Raw genomic sequence first — 20,410 nt, forward strand, 5'->3', positions numbered from 1 at the left:
TTCAAGTTGAGAAATGAGGATCAGACTGGAAACAGCTGGAAACAAGAGGTCACAGAAGAGGTAGGAAGCAGACCCCAGACTGTACCTTAGGGACGGCATCACTGTGTCACATCTCAAGATCTAAAGCTCCCACAGGACCTGGTACAGTGCCACACAAAGACATTAGACACTTTGCATGTAAATATCTCCTTCATTCAGAACTTGTTTAAATCTCATTTCAAGGCTTATCAGACAATTGCCCTGGCCTCTGAGGTTTTGTTCTATATATCACTTATGGTACCATGCGAACACTGTCTAATTAATTTACATACTCCATGTATATAACCATCAATCTATAAGAGTAGAATTAATGTAAGAAGATAATAATAACATAGAAGAAGAATAATGTGCTCAGTCATTCAGTCATTTCCAGCTCTTTGCCACTCCATGGACTGTAGCCTGCCAGTCTCCTCTGATCATGGGATTCTCCAGGCAAGAATACTGGAGTGGTTTGCCATTTCCTCTAGGCTGCCATGCCATCTCCTCCAGGGAATCTTCCCAACTCAGGGATCAAATCCATGTCTCCTGTGTCTCCTGCATTTCAGGTGGATTCTTTACCCACTGAACCACCTGGGAAGCCCATTATTTCACCATCTCAACTGAAAAATGTATATGGATTGAGGAATAAAACAAAGCCCAAAATATTCTGAGTTATTTGACTACCGATTTTGAGTACTCCCAGTATCAACTGCCTTTTCACTAATTCTAACCCCATTTTCATCATTCCAATACCTGTTCTAACTTCTGAACTAAGCTCTAAATTTTCCTCACCACAGTTTAACATCTTTTGATCAGTAAAAGTCTGCTGGATCCCCTAGATTTTTATAGGTTGTAATGTTAAGTCCTATATAATCTAGCTGTGCAATGTTAAAAAAGCTGTTTTTGATTTTTTATTCTCTATTATTTTTGGAAGTGAAAGTTACATTCATAATTTTATATAAGCATATATTTTCTGTAGAGAAGCAAAATTTGCAAACCTAAATGTATTTCTTTGGCTTAGGAATTAATTTAGGTTGGTTATTAATTTTTTAAGAGAAGTATAGTTTATTTAAAACCAAGCAACCTGATTAAAGAATGGGCAGAAGACCTTTTTTAGTCTTTTTAGACTAATATATTAGTTTCAATATTTTTATACATTGTACTTCATTTAATGTTATTATGAAATAATGGCTATATTTCCCTCTACTATACAACAAACATACCCTTGCTGCCTATTAATTGTATACATGGTAGTTTTAATCTCTTAATCCCATATGCTTATGTTGTCCTTCATCTCAATTCCCTCTCCCCACTGGGAACCACTAGTTTGTTCGCTATATCTGTGAGTCAGTTTCTGTTTTTTTTAATGACTAAAATGTTGCCTGCCATATCAGGAAACAAAGGATGCTGCAGCCATCAAGTCATTACATTAAAGCTGCCCAGAAGGTGAGCCCTGAGGGAACTCAGGATGGAGACAAATGGGCTGTGGGTTGCCCACTGCCAAGCCCATCTAGCAGTCAGCTGCTGCAGCCATCCCAGCTGTGCGCCTGGAAAACTCAGGATACTGGCCCCGATAGCTGAGGTGCATGTCAAAGGAGTGGTTTCAGCGAGTCCAGACTCTTGCATCTTTCCATACATAGAAAAGTGCTAAATTCCTTTAGAAACCTGGTTTTCTTTCATTAACAGTAGTCTTTTAATGGTCTGACTACCTGATTTAGTTGCAAAAACTCCCATATATCTTGGCTTTCCCCAGTCCTCTTCTGAGCAATCTCAACGTTATCTGAGATGCTTTTTCCTGGGCTCGAGGTCCTAAGAGTGTTTGCCAAACAAAACATAACCTCGACTTTTAGGCTGTGCTTTCTTTTTTTATTTGATCTACAGTTACACACATTCATTCATTTGTATTCTCTTTTTTTTTTTTTTAGATTCCACATGTAAGTGATAACAAAGAATATTTATTTTACTCTGAATATCGCACTAGAGAGCTCAGAAATAAATCCATGTGCCTGTGGTCAATTAATCTATGACAAAGGAGGCAAGAATATACAATGAAGTAAAGAGGGTCTCTTCAGTAAGTGGTGCTGGGAAAGTTGAACAGCTACAAGTAAAATAATGAGATTAGGATATTTCCTCACACTATATACAGAAATAAACTTATGATGGATTAAAGACCTAAATGTAAGACCCAAAACAATAACAATCCCAGAAAAGAACGTAAGAAGAACACTTTTTGACATAAATTGCAGCAATATTGTTTTGATCTGTCTTCTAAGGCAAAAGAAATAAAAGGAAAAATAAACAAATGGGATCTAATTTAACTTAACAGCTTTTACAAGGAAAGGAAATCATTGACAAAAGCAAAAGACAACCCACTAAATAGGAGAAAATATTTGCAAATAATACCACTGATAAGGACTTAATATCCAAAATACATAAACAGCGCCTATATTTCAATATAAAAAAAAAAGTCTGATTAAAGAATAGGTAATAGACCTGAAGAGGGCTTCCCAGGTGGCGCTAGTGGCAAAGAACCCATCTGTCAAAGCAGGAGACATAAGAAATGCAATCCCTGGGTCAGGAAGATCCCTCGACTGAGGGCATGGGAACCCACTCAGTATTCTTGCCTGGAGGATCCCACGGACAGAGGAGCCCACAGTCCACATGGTTGCAAAGAGCTGGACACAACTGAAGCTACTTAACACACCACACAGACCTGCACAGGCGTCCCCCGTGGCTACCAATAAAGAAGCTGGCTGCAATGCAGGAGGTGCAGTCCGATCCCTGGAGGGGGAAATGGCAGCCCACTCCAGGACTCTTGCCAGGGAAAAGCCCATGGACAGAGGAGCCCAGTGGGCCATGGTCCATGGGGTTGCAGAGTCAGACACGACTGAGTGACTGAACACAGAAAACCTGAATAGATGTTGTTCCAGAGAAGACATATCTGACTCTTTGTGACCCGTAGACTATAGTCTGTCAGGCTCCTCTGTCCGTGGAATTCTCCAGGCAAGAACTGGAGTGGGTAGCCATTCCCTTCTCTAGAAAGAAGATGTATAGATAGGTAAAAGGCACGTGAAAAGATGCTCAATATCACTAATTATTAGAGAAATGCAAATCAAAACTACAATGAGACACCACCTCATACATGTCAGAATGGCTAACATCCAAGAAAATACAAATAAATAATGGCGAGGATGTGCAGAAAAGCAAATTCCTATACACTGTTGGGGGAATGTAAATTGGTGTGGCCACTATGAAAAAGAGTGTGGAGGTTTCTCAGACTAATTGAAGACAGAACTGTCATGAGTGCATGTGTGTATGCTAAGTTGCTTCCATTGTGTCCACCTCTACGACCCTATGGACTGTAGCCCACCAGGCTCCTCTGACTATGGGATTCTCCAGGCAAGAATACTGGAGTGGGTTGCCATGCCCTCCTCCAGGGGATCTTCCTGACCCAGGGATCGAACCCATGTCTCTTATATCTCCTGCATTGGCAGGCAGGTTCTTTACCACTAGCACCACCTGGGAAGCCTACCATATGATCCAGCAATTCCACTCATGGGTATATATCTAAAAAAAAAAAAAAAAAAACCAGGAAAACACTAAGTTGAAAATACACACACACAATCTTTACAGTAGCATTATTTACAATAAAGAAAACAACCCAAGCTATGGAAATCACCCAATGTCCATCACCAGATGAATGGATAAAGAAGATGTGATAAAACACAGTGAATTATTACTGAGCCAGCAACATGCATGGATCTGGAGAACTTCATGATGAGTGGAAGAGGCTGATTATTTTTAAGAAACAACTCAGGAAGCCTTTCTTTTCTTGTCCCTCTTAGCTGTCTAAAGAATTTATGTAAAGGTTCTGTTCTTTGAATACAGATATCACCAGAGATACCTGAAAAGAATACAGCTAGATGTGGTGGGACAAACTTATCAGACTTGTCAAGATCCTCTTTGTGCCCCACTGTCTCTGCAAGGCACAACAAACAAATGCTTTCCTGTGAATTGCCTTTTTTCCTTTTGGAGTCCCAAATCACTACTCCAGCATACTCTTTTGTGTGAATATTTAGCTGACAATGGTGTTTAAGGTGAAGGTTTCAATCATTTTCTTGGTGAATTACTCAGATTTCCTGGGGTTTCCCTCTGTCCATGGGATTCTCCAGGAAAGAATACTGGAGTATTTCCTAGTTCATGTGATCTTGCTGACCCAGGGATTGAACCTGGGTCTCCCGCATTGCAGGCAGATTCTTTGTCGCTGAACCACCAGAGAAGCCCCTCTCTCATTAATACATTTTATTAAACGTTTGTTTGATTTTTCTAGTCAATCTGTCTCAGGTCAATTTGAATTTTAGATCAGCCAGAAGAAGGAAGAAGAAAATTTCTTCCTTACCAACAGTGTGCATGTGCGTGTGTACATGTAAATCTGTATATGTGTGCACACATGTGTGTATGAGTGTGTGAGAGTATGTGACTGTGTGTGTGTGTACATATGAGTGTGCATGAGTGTGAGTGTGTATGTGTGTGTGTGTGCGTGCATTTATAGAGAGTAGAGAAAGGCAGAAAAAAGCACTCATGCTGCATCCCACTTGGGGGAATGCTGGATGATCCTGTCACACAGATTCAAGAGGATGCAGGTATATTCCTACCAACTCACCATAAACAGGACTGTAAAACTGCCTTTGTTCTCTCATTACAGAAATAACGCAATGCAACAACAGATTTATTGGCCTTGTTTCTGGTTCAAGCCGAGAGGAATAAATCTTGATTTTTCCTTGATGGAGAGTCTTTGCGTAGGACAAGTATCCAGGTGTTATCACAGCTGCCTTGAAACATTCATGGCTTCCTGAGGATATGGGTGATTTTGTTCTTATCATTGATCAAATAGCAGAGTAAATCACTTACATAAAATAACACCTGGTTGAGCTCTGTGGTTTGCTCTCATTTTCTCTAGTTAGTAATTGTTGTTTACAAATCATGACTGCATGTAGAAAAAGCTTGTGTTTTCTCCTATTGGCTGCTAGCTCATAATTTCTACTTCATGTTCTCACAGTAGCTTCAAAAGTATTTAGTGCATATGCTACACTTTTTCCCACTGATATTTGTGACTACTTTGTAAACAAGCCAAATGGCATTGCTCCATATTTATTACAGAAGTTAATAGGATTGCAAAGATTGTTAAAACTAAAAATGATCTAAGTAGTATAATTCACTATCAATAATGTAAATCTTAGCCACATTTTAAAATTTCTTTAAAATGCAACATGATGTGTTAAATAATTGTGTTTTTTCCCCTAAATTCTATTTCTAGGGGGAACAATATGTAGATAAAACAAATTTTTAGTCTACACATTTGCAAGGTGAGTTTATACAACCTAGTAGTATTTGTTTTCTTAATACTAACATAATTAATCATACAATATACATGAAAAATGCATAGAATGTAATATTAATTTTAAAAAGTAAAATTGGAATTTAGCAACACATAATTTCTGAATATTCAAGTTGTATTAGGTTATTGTAAGTAAAGTGACAGGAAAACAAGGAAACAGACCTGACATTGTAATGATGGTATTTTAGTTGGTACACAATATCATGGTCATTGCAGTGGTTTACAGCCAGCGCTCTTCAATCTGGATAAGGCCTAGGCTGTAAAATATTTAAGCATTTTGAGTGTTACCTTGAATATATGTACTTCTGTCCTTAATAGTTTTAGAATTATGTCATTTACTATAATTGTTTTCATGGTTTTCTGACTTTGATGTAAGAGATCAATTTTGTGCTTGCTCCAGCAGTACACATAGTAAAACTGGAAGGATACAGAGATTAGCATGGTCCCTTTGCAAGGATAACATGCAAATTCACGAAGCGTTCCATATTTTTGGAGTATTACTCACATTTTTGGAATATTCCTAAAAAGGAAAGAAAATGGGTCATTTGTAGTGATATAGTTGAACTTAAGACAGTCATACAGAAAAGTTAAGTCAGAAGGATAAAAAACAAATATTGCATGTTAATGCGTATGTATGGAATTGAGAAAAATGCTACTGATGAACCTATCTGCATGGCAGGAATAAAAACATAGATGTAGAGAAGAGACTTGTGGGCGCAGGAAGGAAAGAACAGGTGGGACGAACTGAGAGAGCAGCACTGAGATACATATACTATCAGTGTAAAACATATAGCTGGTGGGAGCCTTCTTTCTAGTGCAGGGAGCTCAGCTCTGTGCCTGGTGACGACCTAGAGGGGCTGAATGGGGGAAGGAGTGTGTGGCAGGCTCCAGAAGGAGGGACTATATGTATAATTATAGCTGGTTCACACTGTTTCACAGCAGAAACCAGAACAACATTGTAAAGCAGTCATGCTCCAACTAAAAAATAAATTAGAAAAACAAATTTCAATAATGGGAATTGTTTTTTTTTTTTTTTTTTAACTATGTGTCTATTAATTTGATACATTTGTCTTTTGATTTGTATTTGTAGCTGTTCAGTTCAGGTGTCGCTCAGACGTGTCCAACTCATTGCGATCCCATGGACTGCAGCACGCCAGGCTTCCCTGTCCACCACCAACTCCCGGAGCATACTCAAATTCATGTCCATTCAGTCAGTGATGCCATCCAGCCATCTCATCCTCTGTTTTCCCCTTCTTCTCCCGCCCTCAGTCTCTCCCAGGATCAGGGTCTTTTCAAATTGAGTCAGTTTTTCACATCAGGTGGCCAAAGTACTGGACTTTCAGCTTCAGCATCAGTCCTTCCAATTAATATTCAGGACTGATTTCCTTTAGGATGGATTGGTTGGATCTCTTTGCTGTCTAAGCAACTCTCAAGAGTCTTCTCCAACATCACAATTCAAAAGCATCAATTCTTTGGCAGTTTTCTTTATAGTCCAACTCTCACATCCATACAGGACTACTGAAAAAACCATAGCTTTGACTAGACGGATCTTGGTTGGTAAAGTAATGTCTGTGCTTTTTAATATGCTATATAGGTTGGTCATAGCTTATCTTCCAAAGGCAAGCATCTTTTGATTTCATGGCTGCAGTCACCATCTGTAGTGATTTTGGAGCCCCCCAAAATGAAGTCTGTCACTGTTTCCACTGTTTCCCCATCTATTTGCCATGAAGTGATGGGACCGGATGCCATGATCTTAGTTTTCCGAATGTTGAGCTTTAAACCAACTTCTTCACTCTCCTCTTTCACTTTCATCAAGAGGTTTTTTAGTTCCTCTTCACTTTCTGCCATAAGGGTGGTGTCATCTGCATATCTGAGGTTATTGATATTTCTCCCGGCAATCTTGATTCTAGTTTGTGATTCATCCAGCCCGGCATTTCACATGATGTACTCTGCATATAAGTTAAATAAGCAGGTAACAAAATATAGCCTTGACTTACTCCTCCTTTCCCTATTTGGAACCAGTCTGTTGTTCCATGTCCAGTTCTAACTGTTACTTCTTGACCTGCATACAGATTTCTCAAGAGGCAGGTCAGGTGGTCTGGTATTCCCATCTCTTTCAGAATTTTCCACAGTTTGTTGTAATGAACACAGTCAAAGGCTTTGGCATAGTCAATAAAGCAGAAGTAGATGTTTTTCTGGAACTCTTTTGCTTTTACAATGATCCAACGGATGTTGGCAATTTGATCTCTGGTTCCTCTGCCTTTTCTAAATCCAGCTTGAACATCTGGAAGTTCACAGTTCATGTACCGTTGAAGCCTGACTTGGAGAATTTTGAGCATTACTTTGTTAGTGTGTGAGATAAGTGCAATTGCGCAGTAGTTTGAGCATTCTTTGGCATTGCCTTTCTTTGGGATTGGAATGAAAACTGACCTTTTCTAATCTTTTGGTCACTGCTATGCTTTCCAAATTTGCTGGCATATTGAGTGCAGCACTTTCACAGCATCATCTTTTAGGATTTGAAATAGCTTCACTGGAATTCCATCACCTCCACTAGCTTTGTTTGTAGTGATGCTTCCTATGGCCCACTTGACTTCACATTCCAGGATGTCTGGCTCTAGGTGGGTGGTCACACCATCGTGATTATCTGGGTCATGCAGATCTTTTTTGTATACTTTCTCTGTGTATTCTTGCCACCTCTTAATATCTTCTGCTTCTGTTAGGTCTATACCATTTCTGTCTTTTATTGTGGCCATCTTTGGCACATCTTTGTAGCTGTTAGTTGCCTAATTTTGGCTGATTCTTAAGCAAGCCAAATCTGTTTTCAAAGTGAAGGGTCTAGCAGGCTAAAAATTAGCCCATACCATAAAGCCATTGAGATATGACCTCTGCTTGCTGGAGATTTGTTTCCCGGATACCCACAGAAATGTTTCCTTGCATGCAGCTGTGCTTCAGAAAAACCTGAGTATAATTTGCTCAGATCAATTTCCTAATCTCCATTATATCTTCCCACATTTGGACTGTTCTGCTAGGTGGCGCTAGTGATAAAGAACCCGCCTGCCTATTAGGAGATGCCAGAGACGCAGGTTCAGTTCCTGGGTTGGGAAGATGCTATGGAGGAGGAAATGGCAACCCACTCCAGTATTCTTGCCTGGAGAATCCCTCAGACAGAGGCGCCTGGCAGTCTATGGTCCATAGGGTCACAAAAATCAGACACGACTGAAGCGACTTAGCCCTAGCACTGCACTCTACACTTTATACATGTCTTGTCCATTGGAGAATATACCCTATGATGTATCTTTCATAAACTTCTAAACTTTACTTCTCTGTTTAAAATCAAAGCCTCCTGGAAGAATTCAACTGTCATAAATCCCCTCCCTCAGGAGTTCTGCAACCAGGGAGGACTGATGCCTATCACCAGAAAGAAGTTAGCACCCTAAGAAATCATCTAAACAGACATTGTCACAAAACTGTATATCTGCCATCTATTTTTGTAAGGGTCCATTTATCTTTTCTAAATGTCATTTGTTTTCCTATAAGTGCTCTTTATTCCCGTCCCCTTGCCCTGTCAAGATACTAGTCCCCAGTTCTAAATGTCTCCTTGAGTCATGTTTTTCTATGAACTATGTATATACATGAATAAAAATCCATCTTTTCTGTTGATAATCTCTCTCTCGTCAGTTTAATTCACAAGTCCCAGAACAATATAAAAAGAAGGTAGACAAATTTCTTTTTCTTCCCTGACAGCTTCAATGCAATGAGCATGGGTTCAATGCTATTAATAGTAGTATAATTGTGGGTGGTATTTTTGTCTTAGATGTTTTCATGAGAGTATTTTCGAACTTCTTACCCATATAAATGTGCCATTTTGCGATAAGGTGGTATTTTTAAGGAATTAGAGGGAACTCCACCAGGGCACAGAAATCTAGGGAGTAAAAATCTGTAGATAGTGAACCTTTGAAATAAACCTGGTCTAAATGACTTTCCTCTTTTCTTTCCTTATGGTTATTCCCTTTGGGGATTTTGTTCCCATTTAGGTGTGTACTTACTGTCCTTTTTATAGATTCTTGCATATGCCTTTTTGTGAGGGTAGTACATTTAAGTATCTAGAGATAGAATTATTAGGATAAAGTCAATCTTGATATGCATCTAATATTGGAATTCTGGAAGAAAGTCTACAGCATTACAACCATATTGATAGTGACTTAGTCCAAATGTGACTTTTCAAGCACTTATGTAAACTGTCCACATAAAGTAATCAGATAAGACACTTGAATATAATCCTTAAAAATCCCTCTTGACCTTTTAAATAATGGCCTCCAAGTAAAGAGATGCCAGTTTTTATGATAATGTAAGAGGTGATGCTAGATTTTGACAAGATTAAGAAACAATGGTGTACTAAAGTCAGACTTTGTCAGCTTTTCAGAACCTATTGTGCCTATCTTTTCACTTCTGCAAATCAAACTTCCTGTCATTCTTGCCCTGGAGACCCAGTTTTTAAGTCCCAGCACATCACTGGTCATAAATCACTATTTACCAAACTAAGGAGGTTGTTTAACTCTGGTCTTTAAGATGCTGATGGGTGTTCCATGAAGGAGATATAATATCTTCAAATGCTAATTATATCTTTGGGAAATGTTAGATTAAACAAAGTTACTGTAAATATCAAAAAAGAGGTGATGGCACTATATTTCTCCTATTTCATATTATGTAAAATGGAAAACTTTTCCTGGCACTATGTTCATAAAATATCAGAATGTCTAGAAAACTACTTTTGGAAATAATATTAGTCTAACCTTTGGAAACTTTATTATGTTGACCCTAGCTCAAGAGTTTGTACTGACTACTGACATATTTCTGGCATAAAAACCTCAGAAAGACTGTCAAATGTCTTAAGTTTCTGGAACAAGACTGGGTTTCCTTTTCCCTGAGACACCCTAGAAGCCACTAGGAACATAAAGACAAATGAGTAAGAATGGAGGGAGGATCAGGAGGGTCCCAGCAGGGGCTCTCCTGATAGGTGGCAATGTAGAGCTGGGATTGTGCACATGGACTTCAGAGTCAGGCTCCTTGGTTTAGAATCCCAGCTCTGTTCCTCACTGGTCATGTGAATGTGAGCAATTTATTTAACTTCTCTGTTTTCTGTTTTTTCTTCTAAAAAGAAGAAATAATAACATCCACCTTGAGGGGTATTGGGAGCATTAAGTATATAGTTTCATTTAAAGCATTTAAAATAACTCCTGACACCCTGCAAACATTCAAGATTACTGGCTACTGCTACTATCGTGACCAAGAGCACATTGAACAAACACTGCTATTATCATAAAAGAGCCATTTCATTAAGAAATCTCATAAGATTTTGCAATAGTCAATATCACAAATCCAGGAAAACCTTTCCTATGCCACATGCTAAAAAAGTCATGCAGAAAACAAAATGTTTCTTCATATATGAAAGACTTGTGGCAAGAAGTTCCCAAAGGATATTTATTAAATTTGAATATCTTTGGTAAATGCTACATTGGGAATAATTTTCCAGAAAATTATATGTTTAAGATTTCAATAAATGTTGAACAGGAAAAGATTTGTGTAGTTAAGTACTATTTTGGGAACACTAGATAGGGGGAAAAAGCCAAATAAGTTTTCTTATTGAAGGTATTATCAAAGCTTTGAATGTGTTATTATTCTGTTTTGTAAGTAGCAAAGAATATCATATAGCGTGCACATTTCCTCAACTCAACTGACCAAAGAAACACTTTATTAAAAGTATGTCACAGGAGTAATCCTCTGTAGAAATACTTTGGGGACTGCTGATATAGAAGTAAGTCCAGGACATTGAAACTTTTATTCAAACATATATACTTTATTGGAATTTTCTAGGTCCTGTTAATTGCATGCCAGGGAACATTTAAAACTCTCATATCACCTACTGGTACTTCATTCTAGCCAAAATGCTAGAATGTAATTTTCAGGGCATGCATTTTCAATGAACAATTTCAATAACATGAACTTGGCCTTTTGTTTTAATTCTGCAAGTTTATGTTAACCAAATAAGAGTAACGCCCTTTTTGTAATGTTTCTGGATGTGTCTAGTATAGTTCAGGGAGCTTTGGCAGGAAACAGATATAATTCTCGCAACAACTCCTTCTCTGGGGACATGTGATTGTCAATGTCTCCATTAAAATCAAGTGTCACACGTCTTTCCCTAAAGAGATCATTATAAAAATATTAATGAGTCCATACCTTATTCCCTACATATCTACCCACTGAAGTCCTAAATAATCTTTCAATACCATAGAATAAATTCCTGACTCTGGGTCAGGCCATTAAGTAAATCACTGATTAAACACATTGTTGGTGTCCTATGGCCACAAAAATTAACGTAGTACTTTCTTTTGGACCAGATGATACCTTATTTGCTCAGAGGGTGTGGTGGAATGGATGGTTGTTTTAGCAAATTTTCAGACATGACTGAAATTTCAAAATTTCAGAACATGGCTTCCCGTTCACCTTAACTGCTACTGTTTTCTGAGTACATCTCAGTAGAAAATAATAGCACCTTCCTTCTCAGTTCAGTTCTGTTCAGTTGCTCAGTCGTGTCCGACTCTTTGCGATAAAAACTAAAAAGAGAGGCACAAATACCAAAATTGAATCTATATTGAATCTATAGTATATCTGGTTGAAAGTTATCCAATTTATGCTTTCTTATTTGTTTTGTTTTCATATTAAAAAATGTAGTATATCTGACTTTATTACCATCACAAAGTTCTTTTTCAGATAATGGAGCTGTTGACTTCTATGTATATGAACCATCAGGTGACTGATTGTATAACTAGCACAGACCACTAAAGTTATAAATGCTTTAGTTATGTGAAAGAGCATATCATTTGAACGCTACTGTGTTTGCCCAAGTCAGGGTGGATCCTAATTGCTTTGACAAATTTCCTGCTGAGAAATTGATCTTCAAAGATTTCTTAATGTCTTTTTTAAACCCATTTACTTCATTTTAAAGCTTCAAAGTCTTCCTTTCTATTAATTATCACATATACTAAATACAAAGAACAAAATGCTATGTTTTATTCATCTAAGCAGGGTATCTGAACACTAAGTTATAGCAAAGATGGGAACTCATTGAAGCAAAGGTCATTCTCTGTCAAACAAGACCATAAGAGACTTTTCTTTTAGTAGAGAACTCATGAATATTTAATCGGAGCATTTCCATGAACTTGCTGTAAAAGCTATGTTTCTTGGCATTTACTAAGGATGTCACAATCGGTTACTGTAATTTAAATCTTTTGCTGATATGCTTATCAGACTTCCATTTAAAACATGCTCATCATCCACATACTAACTCATCTAAAATAAGTATTTCTAAATAGTTAGCATTCTAGACATTTACATTATGTAAAATCAAATTCTGATCTATTTTATTTGTAAATACATATTATTTTTGTCCTAATATACAACCAAGAGTCTACAGAAAAAAAAAAAAAAAAAACCACAATAAAACAATGAGTGAGTTAGTTCTCTTTATCTGAATGAGAACAGAATAGCTTTATAAATGCTTCTGAAGTTTAGGCCACATGCTAAGTAGTCTTTGGGGCCCCAAAGGGTGACAAGATCAACAAAACAAAACAAAAAAAAACCCCACAGATAACACCCTACTAAAGTTTCTTTAATTTAAATTCAGCTGCAAAGTTTAGTCACTCAGTCATGTCCTATGGATTCTTTACCTGTGGAGTCATCAGGGAAATCCCAAAATATCTATAAGGCAGCTCAACGAATACAGTTCAGAATATTATCTATAGCCCTTGAGGAGGAACTTAAGGTCCCTGACTTTTTGTAATGACCAAATCGTTAAATATTATTATTTGGTCTCATTTGAGCATTTTCCTTTCTTTCTGCATTTTTTCACTCCTCTAATTAAATTTATTGTTTGATTAAAGTTTTCCTACAGCCAAAAGGCACACGGAGGACATAGCAGAAGGGAGGACCACAGGGTCCTGCTCCATTTCAATTTTCACTTTTCTTTAACACTCCTCAGTCTTGGATAGAGACAGGTACAGAACAAGGAAGGGAATGAAAATTTAATCATGAACTTGGCAGAGGAACTCGGTTATAGTTATATCTCTGTTCCAATTTTTCTCAACTCTTTGAAGGAATGGGGTGATGACCTCTCTGGTGACTTCTTACTGAAGAGGGGTACAGTCCTGCATAGGGTTTGGAATGGACCCGGAGTTGGAAATAAATTCAAGTTCTAAGTTTAGCATCAAGATTTTATATTAGGACAATATATTTTATATTACCTCTCTCTTTGATTATTTTGCTATAGTACCTGGACAAACGTTTGAAAATTAGTGGACATATTACAATGAGGATAATAATAAAAACATATATTCTCTAAATGTAATTTTTTGTCAGGACGCATTTAACAGGAGGCTTCTTTTGTGCTGCTTTGGATCTGTCAGGAAACCTTTGGCCCTTATTAATTCCTGAATATTCAGGAATTAAGAGGAGAGGCGCGCCTTTCCCGGGGGCTGAGGAATCCAGGCATTTCCTTTGTTAGTTTCTCACTATGGTGATAAGTACGCTCTTCTCTCTTTAATAGGGATCGCCTTGTGTTTTGTAAATCTGGAATTTTTATCTTTGCTGAGAATAACTACCTTGTAAGACAGTATATATGCCCATGCCTTGTTGATTAAAACACCTTTGCTCCATCAGAGCTTTGGTCCCCGTGACTTTCTTTCTTTCTTTCTCTTCCTCTCTTTCTCTTTATCTCTCCATTTCTGGCTGATTCCCTGGAACACAAAGCCGGCTGCGAATATTAGCCTCTTTCCTTCTTCCACTCTCTCATTTTCGACTCCGGACCACCAGGTTCCGGTCCAATAAAGGACCAACAATTTTTTTCCTTAATGGTTAAAGCAGTGTACAATGTATGTTTAATAGGCCACAAACAAGCTATTTTGGTTAGTCTAACGTTCAAATTGGGCTTCCCTGGTTGCTCAGTGGTAAAGAATCTGTCTGCAGTTCAGGAGACCTGGGTTCAGTGCTTGGGTCAGGAAGATCCCCTGGAGAAGGGAATGGCAACCCACTCCAGTATTCTTGTTGGGAAAATTCCATGGACAGAAGAACCTGGTAGGCTACCGTCCATGGCATTACAAAGACAGACATGACAGAGTAATACTTCCACTGTCAAAGTTCAAATTAAATCATATTTAAGCCAGAATGACTTCCTTATACCCCAATATGTGAACATTTCTTCCATTGCTTTCCCCTTTTAATCATAAATGTTTTTATAGTCAGCACTGATAATCAATATATTTTCCCAGCATTGCCAGAATGGCTTAGTTGCATGCTCTGCGTCCATTCACATCCCTCGGTGCTAGGCCTACTTTTTGTATGTATATTGGTCTGACAGTCATCTTGAAATTAGTCATGCAGTGCTCCGATCAGCTTCACCTTGGTTGCTTTAAGTATAGTTAGTATTTCAGTTCAGGTCAGTTCAGTCACTCAGCACACCAGGCCTCCCTGTCCATCACCAACTGCCAGAGTACCTCAAACTCATGTCCATTGATTTGGTGATGCCATCCAACCATCTCATCCTCTGTTGTCCCCTTCTCCTCCCACCTTCTATCTTTCCCAGGATCAGGGTCTTTTCCAATGAGTCAACTCTTTGCATGAGGTGGCCAAAGTATTGGAGTTTCAGCTTCAGCTTCAGTCCCTCCAATGAACACCCAGGACTGATCTCCTTTAGGATGGACTGGTTGGATCTCCTTGCAGTCCAAGGGACTCTCAAGAGTCTTCTCCAACATCATAGTTCAAAAACATCAATTCTTTGGCACTCAGCTTTCTTTATAGTCCAACTCTCACATCCATATATGACTACTGGAAAAACCATAGCCTTGAGTAGACGGACGTTTGTTGGCAAAGTAATGTCTCTGCTTTTTAATATGCTGTCTAGGTTGGTCATAACCTTTCTTCCAAGGAGTAACTGTCTTTTAACTTCATGGCTAAAGTAACCACCTGCAGTGACTTTGGAGCCCTCCAAAATAAAATCTACCACTGTTTCCATTGTTTTCCCATCTATTTGCCAGAAACTGATGGGACCAGATGCCATGATCCTAGTTTTCTGAATGTTGAACTTTAAGCCAACTTTTTTCACTCTCCTCTTTCACTCTCATCAAGAGGCTCTTTAGTTATTCTTCGCTTTCTGCCATAAGGGTGGTGTCATCTGCATATCTGAGGTTATTGATATTTCTCCTGGCAGTCTTGATTCCAGCCTGTGCTTCTATTTAACTCTACATAGAAGTTAAATAAGCCGGGTGACAATATACAGCCTTGACGTACTTCTTTTCCTATTTGGAACCAGTCTGTTGTTCCATGTCCAGTTCTAACTGTTGCTTTCTGACCTGCATGCAGATTTCTCAAGAGGCAGGTCAGGTGGTCTTTCAGAATTTTCCACAGTTTGTTGTGGAAACACAGTCAAAGGCTTTGGCATCATCAATAAAGTAGAAATAGATGTTTTTCTGAAACTCGCTTGCATTTTTGATGATCCAACAGATGTTGGCAACTTGATCTCTGGTTCCTCTGCCTTTTCTAAAACCAGCTTGAACATTTGGAAGTTCATGGTTCACATACTGGAGAATTCTGAGCATTACTTTACTAGTGTGTGAGATGAGTGCAATTGTGCAGTATTTGTGCATTCTATTGGGCTGGCCAAAATGCTTTTCAGTAAAATGTCAAAATGTTATGCAAAAGCCCAAAGAACATTTTGGCCAACCCAATATTTAATTCCAAGATTTGTCTGTTCCCATTTCTTTGAAGTCAGTTCTCAAAATTTTGGCAGCTTATGTCACAGCTACAGTCCAGTCATCACACAGTCAACTTTTTCCACCTGGCGGAAGTTTTGGTATTCATGTGTGCACCTGCTGAATTGCTCAGTTGTGTCCAACTCTTGACGACCCCATGGACTGCAGCCCTTCAGGTTCCTCTGTCATGGGATTCTCCAGGCAAGAATACTTGAAAGGGTTGCCATGTCCTTCTCCAGGGGAATCTTCCTGACCCAGGGATCAAACCTGTATCTCCTGAGTTGCAGGTGGATTCTTCACCACTGAGCCATGGGGAAGCCCTTTAGTATCCATAAGACAGCTCAAAGGATAAGGCTCAAAATATTATATATAGTCCTTGGGGAGGCATTAAAGGTCCTTAGATTTGCTTAATGACTAATCTATTATTATTTGGTCTCATTTGACTATTTTCCTTTATTTCTTCATTTTCTTACTTCTCTAATAAAATTTATTGTTTGGTTAAAGATTTTCCACAGAAAACAGCAGGCTGAGAACATGGTGGAGGATGGGAAAAGCCCATAGGGACCAGAAGGTCCATTTCACTATGTTGTATTAAAGCCAACATTGTCTAAAATTAATAATAAATTCTGGAAGAAAATGTCACAGTCTTGAAAAGACAAATGACTAGATTGAAAAGATAAAGCATCTATATGAAGAAGAAGTTGCCTTTAAAATCATGAATGAAATATAACTATGCCAAAATAAAACTAACACATGGCTAAGTAGTAATTTTTGAAACTGCAGTAAGTTATGAAGCATATGTTGCTTTAACATCTGGGAGATCAAAGATTTCAGACTGTACATTTAAAAAGGAAGCTTAAAAATGTTCACAACTATGATACTACTAAGATAGATATTTTCTATGTAGATAAGTGGGATTATATTTATTACAAATTCTTGGACAAATTCCCCCTATTAAATACTCTGTGATTAGTCCGTGTGAGTTTTTGTATTTGATTTCACCACATAGTTCAAATATGTCAGTCAGTTCTTTTCTCCTATAAGAGTATATGGGTTGCTCTTCAACACCTCAGACTTAATTTCTCTCACATAAGAAATGTTACTTGTCTGGATATAAAAGTGTATATATCCCCCTCAACATGTAATGAACTTTGAAGGATGAGAATTTCTAGGGATGTTTTTCCAGCACTGTGAATTTCCTTCATTTGTGAGCATAATTTCATGCACATGACTACATGTGTATATGTATTTCTTAAAGTGGGCAGTGACTGCAGAGTCCATATGTAGAGAGTACCTTCTTGGATTTATTCTGACTCAGCGGTGTCATGCTAAGTCACTTTAGAAGGGTCTGGCTCTTTGTGACCCTGTGGACTGTAGCCCCCCAGGCTCCTCTGTCCGTGGGATTCTCCAGGCAAGAATACTGAAGTGGGTTGCTGTGCCCTCCTCCAGGGGATCTTCTTGACCCAGGGATTGAACCCACGTCTCCTGTGGCTTGCGCATTGTAGGCAGATTGTTTACTGCCGAGATACCAGGGAAGCCTTATTCGGACTGTAATCTGAAATAATCTAAAAACAATTATTTTTAGTGTCACAAAACCTTCAAGATATATGTTTTAAAATCCTTGTGTTCAAGTAAAAAGGTAGATATACCCAAAACATGTTTCCAGATTATATCCAGGCAATATAAATGAGATCTTTTAATTCTGTAGATCAGGTTTTACATTTTGTGACAACTATTAGGTTATGTCTGTCTTCAATGAACTCTTCTGGATAATTCCTAAGATACATCTATCTTGCTCTCTATCTTTTCATGAACTCCTGTCTCACCACTTTAATAAGTTTTCTATTTCTAAAAATGCTGAATTGTCTTTTAAAATGTGTCTGCAACATTATTAATTTGGTTTGTCATTTCTGCATTTCCTATTATGTGAACTTTCATTATTCCTTATCACATATCTTTTTTATATCTTAAATTGCTATATCTTACCTCTCATTACATATCCAGATTTTTTTTCACTTTATGGTTTTCCCTCCCATGATTTCAAACCCCATACTTTTGAAAATCATAAACATTTTTATGCTTCTAATTTCTATAGTAAAAAGATTTTAAGAGGTATGAACTTCCTTCTTATCATCTATATTAACATTTTTTTTTGCTTGATTCTGAAATATTCTTAATTGGTCACATGATGGCTTTCATTTTTGTTGTTATCTGTCTTTCAAATGAAGGTAATCTCTTCAGTCTGAGCTTTGGCAATACATATGACAGGAGAATTGTCTTTGTCCCACTTTTATCCATGTGGGTTCCAGTGTCATCTACTTAGACTCAAAGTTGGACAACAGACGGGTATGCTTAATTTTTCAGATTCTAGATAATTTGATCATATATAATTCTACTAAATATTCTTCTATCCCCATTACCTGAGTCTTTGATACACTGACAATATAAAATCTCCATAATAAATTGTTACTTATGATCTTTTCTCCTTCAAACCACCACCAGCATAATTCATCATTCTTTGCCATTATTTTTCTTATGTCCTGATTTTCTCTTGAGCATAAATTCCTCAGTCAATGTAGAAAGTAATAGTGTTGAAAAAAATCTCGTTGTCCCAAAAAAGTATACACATCAGGCAGAAATGATACACTAATGTTCCAGTTCAGACCTAATCTTGAATCCAAATAAACAGTGGGTCTGGTCCCACATGTAAGCAGTTGGGACATCACCACTGCATCCTAAAAATAAGTAATAATCTGAACAGACTGAAAAATCAACAACTCTTCTTGCATTCATAAAAGAGATAAATTCAGAAGGCAAAGCACTGCTTTCAAATTAGAAAGACAGGCAACTACAGCAAGTCCTGGCTTATTGGAGCAGAGACACAAGAACAGAATCTGCTGTGGAAACCAGTGTTGGGGTAGGAAACCTGAATCGTAATTGACAAATTGCTGGAGACCAATGTGGACAACTCTGGAAAGTTAAAAGCTCTGGGGCTGCCAGTGATAGAAGAACCCCCATACTTTGTGGATTTTACCTCCAGGTTCTTATGGTAAAAACTGGAGAAAAGCTCCCTCATTCTTCAGGCAGTTGTAGAAGAAAAGGAACCATTTTAAATATGCCACAACACTTGGTTTTTAATAAGACCTGCCCCAAGAGGCAACTAGTTAACCAGAGCAGTTAATAATCTGCTCATGTATTATCACAGTCCAACTGGCTTGGGGAAAAGAAATACTCAACCCCAGCCCATTCAAGTCATTCTGTTCTACCTGTAAATGGAGGAAAAACAAACAAACAAACATTGAGAATACATGTGAAGTTCACAGGCCAGAGGCAAAGCCTCACTAAAAGATCGAGGCCTAATCACGGGACAACAGCACACTTCCCGTCTCCCTCACCGCATCACATTACCAAAGACCGACTTATAGCAGTTCCTTTCATCTGACACTTAATGTTTATCTATCAAGAAAAACTTACAAGGCAAGCCAAAAGGCAAAAAACCCACAAGTTGATGAGACAGAGCAAGCATCAGAACTAGATACCAGAGGGATGTTAAAATCATCAAACCAGGATTTTTAAACAATTATGATTAATATAAGGGCTTTAATGGATAAAGTAGACACCACGCCTATGTGTTAATAAAGTTAGTACCTTTGGTGGAAATTTTGAATTGTATTTATCTCGGTATCTCCCTATAATATTAAAATAGTGAAATATTAAAATTTAATCTTTCCCCTCATTATTGTATGCCTTATATAGAATTAACTGTACATACTCACATTGTACAATTTGATGAGTTTTGACATAATATACCCTGATAAACCATCAAGATACTGGATATTTTTATTGCCAGCAAAAGATTCCTTTTGCACCATCTGCAATCCCTTGCTCCCCCACAACTGTCCCAGACGACTACTGATCCACTTTCTCTCAATATAGGTTAGATTGCATTTTCTATATTTTTATGTAAATGAATCATACAGTATTAAATCTTTTTTGTAAGTTTTCTTTTTTGTGGCAAAACAAATTGGGATTTATCCATGTCGGTGTATATATTAGTAGTTTGTTCATCTCAGCTGCTGAATAGCTATTGCACTACTAATTTTTACAAATATAATTTTATATATCTGTAGTAAGGGTTCAAATATTTTAAAACAATATTTATTAACATGATACTTACATTTTCTTCGGAAAT

At 37.8% G+C, this 20,410-nt stretch overlaps 1 protein-coding gene and 1 non-coding gene across 3 annotated transcripts in view; one reads left to right on the forward strand and one right to left on the reverse strand.

The window, feature by feature from the left end:
- The window catches only part of EPHA6 (EPH receptor A6), a 923,948-nt gene that overhangs the window by 388,822 nt on the left and 514,716 nt on the right, over nt 1-20,410 (reverse strand). The gene's annotated exons all lie outside the window — the stretch shown is intronic.
- On the forward strand, nt 5,804-5,907 carry LOC136152570 (U6 spliceosomal RNA). Its single transcript, XR_010660246.1, has one exon. It is a non-coding gene; the product is annotated as a U6 spliceosomal RNA (small nuclear RNA).

The sequence above is a fragment of the Muntiacus reevesi genome, chromosome 21 (assembly GCF_963930625.1).
Source record: "Muntiacus reevesi chromosome 21, mMunRee1.1, whole genome shotgun sequence".
Taxonomy (NCBI): domain Eukaryota; kingdom Metazoa; phylum Chordata; class Mammalia; order Artiodactyla; family Cervidae; genus Muntiacus; species Muntiacus reevesi.